This window comes from Oryx dammah, unplaced genomic scaffold, assembly GCF_014754425.2.
Source record: "Oryx dammah isolate SB20612 unplaced genomic scaffold, SCBI_Odam_1.1 HiC_scaffold_24, whole genome shotgun sequence".
NCBI classification, from domain to species: domain Eukaryota; kingdom Metazoa; phylum Chordata; class Mammalia; order Artiodactyla; family Bovidae; genus Oryx; species Oryx dammah.
Genome location: NW_024070208.1, coordinates 27,482,722 through 27,485,224, shown reverse-complemented (window position 1 = coordinate 27,485,224; position 2,503 = coordinate 27,482,722). Strand labels below are relative to the sequence as shown.

Sequence of the window (2,503 nt, the reverse complement as noted above, 5' to 3'; positions counted from 1 at the left end):
TCAGCCTGAAAACTGAAAGCAACTTGTATCCCAAGAATGTGCCCTGGAGGCAGTATAACAACATAGACCACAAGTCATGGGGAGAAAGACAATAATGAGCAAGAATCTAATTGATCTGTGTGGATGCAGGTTGGTGCTTTCCATGAAAAAGGCACAAAAAGAGGTTTGGAAATCTCAGGGCAAGTTTAAGATACTGACAATTAACTTAGTCTTCATGGAAGTGCCAAAGGCAAACTAGGAGAGAAGAGGCACCTCAGCAAAGATTTAAGAGAAAAGAAGTAGCATGAATATAGGTATAGGTCTTCTCCTTTATGGCCTGCCGAGCACAGACAGAAGATTCAGCATCTTCTCTTCCCCTCCAACAGAGAGAGATTTTACAGTGATGCTCTTAGATCATTTGGATACCTGAAAGCATCCAGTATTCCACCCTCGGAGTCTGAACTTGAATGAAAACATTAAAAGCACCTAAAAATTTCTACAGAAAGATTGGGATTTTTGTTAACAGCATTAGACAAGTAACTGCTTTACATGCATACTGTCGAACTTGTTCAGCAGCATCTTTTGTCCAACAAGCCTCTGACTCTTAGTCTGCATTAGAGTAACTTCTAGCCTCCCAACTTCATTTGCCACAATCACAAGGAACTGGCCTGCACAGGCAGCACCCGATCCCAGCAGCTTCCACCTCGTGCAGAGCAGTGCCAACCCCACTGTAACAGCAGGGTTTCACTACTTCTCCTCCCGTGCTTAAAATTAAACAGGCACCCAGCGACACTTAAGATACAGACCCGCAGGCCTGGACTGACATTTGGTTACAATTCCACTGGGATTTTCTCTCTACAGCACTAGTCCTGCATACAGACCCATTTTCAAGTGGCAAAGATAATTTGATCTCATTTTAAAGGATACTGATTACACTGAGAGCAGAGAAAAAACCTGGCCTATCCTGGGAACGTTCACACAAGTTTAAAAGTATAACATATCAATGTGACTATTTCATTTTGGCAGAATTTTTTTTTAAAGCAATGGGTTTGTGGGTTTTTTTTTTTTTTTGTCTTTTAGAATCAGAGCTGTATGTGCATGTTTGACAGTGAGCTGTTATTCTTAAAAGCAGCCCGAGAAGGCAGCATGTTAAAGTTTCACATTAAACAAAAGAGTTTTAAGAAACGTCCTCAAATTACATTCACAGTTTGAAAGTTCAAGAATTGTGGCTGAGCTCTGCTTACCTTACAATTTCAGGTCCCAAGGGGTCTTTAAATTTAAAGCAGTACATCAACTGTGCAGGACTGATTTTCTTGCATAAAAGTCTAATCTGTCATAGCACCCAGCTCACCGGGAGGAGCCAGCCTCCTGTTCCCGAGCACCAATGAGGGAACCAAAGGAGCACATGTGGGAAGTGGCTTCCTTGAAAGCCTGTCACAGTCTGCACAAGCTCTCTGTGATGGAGGTGCCAAATCAACCTTGGCTGGAAGCTCACAAAGCACCTCATTGTGAGTCCCGGACATCTCTCTAGGGAGAAGGAAAGGTTATTTAAAAAAAAAAAAAAAAAGGCTCTAGTCAATCTGAAGTTTTCATGCTTTTGTTGGAATGGGCCTCTCATTCATTAAAAATATAGAGGAGCTATTTTCTGTTAATCGCTTCCTGGGGAACAAGTATAACTAATAGCAATATTGAGATAAGAGGGGAAGCTTATCTTTTCGAATTCTGCTACTTACTGGTCCTGGCTGGTGTGAAGGAGGGCTCCATCTCATTACTTAGAAAAGGGTCTACTTGTGCTCGCTTCAGCAGCATGTATACTAAAATTGGAACGATACAGAGAAGATTAGCATGGCCCCTGTGCAAGGATGACACGCAAATTCGTGAAGCGTTCCATATTTTTAACCCCTATCAAGCTTCCAGCGATATTTTTCACAGAACTAGAACAAATAATTTCAATTACAAAATACAAAAAATACAAAAAACCTTGAATAGCCAAAGCAACCTTGAGAAAGAAGAATGGAACTGGAGGAATCAACTTGCCTGACATCAGGCTCTACTACAAAGCCACAGTCATCAAGACAGTATGGTATTGGCACAAAGACAGAAATATAGATCAATGGAACAAAATAGAAAGCCCAGAGATAAATCCACACACATATGGACACCTTATCTTTGACAAAGGAGGCAAGAATATACAATGGAGTAAAGACAATCTCTTTAACAAGTGGTGCTGGGAAAACTGGTCAACCACTTGTAAAAGAATGAAACTAGATCACTTTCTAACACCGCACACAAAGATAAACTCAAAATGGATTAAAGATCTAAATGTAAGACCAGAAACTATAAAACTCCTAGAGGAGAACATAGGCAAAACACTCTCCGACATAAACCACAGCAGGATCCTCTATGATCCACCTCCCAGAATTCTGGAAATAAAAGCAAAAATAAACAAATGGGACCTAATTAAAATTAAAAGCTTCTGCACAACAAAGGAAAATATAAGCAAAGTGAAAAGACAGCCTTCCGA

At 40.6% G+C, this 2,503-nt stretch overlaps 1 non-coding gene across 1 annotated transcript; it reads left to right on the top strand.

The window, feature by feature from the left end:
• The first annotated feature begins 1,769 nt into the window (after positions 1 to 1,769).
• On the top strand, positions 1,770 to 1,876 carry LOC120883413. Its single transcript, XR_005725773.1, has one exon. It is a non-coding gene; the product is annotated as a U6 spliceosomal RNA (small nuclear RNA).
• The last annotated feature ends 627 nt before the right edge of the window (positions 1,877 to 2,503 follow it).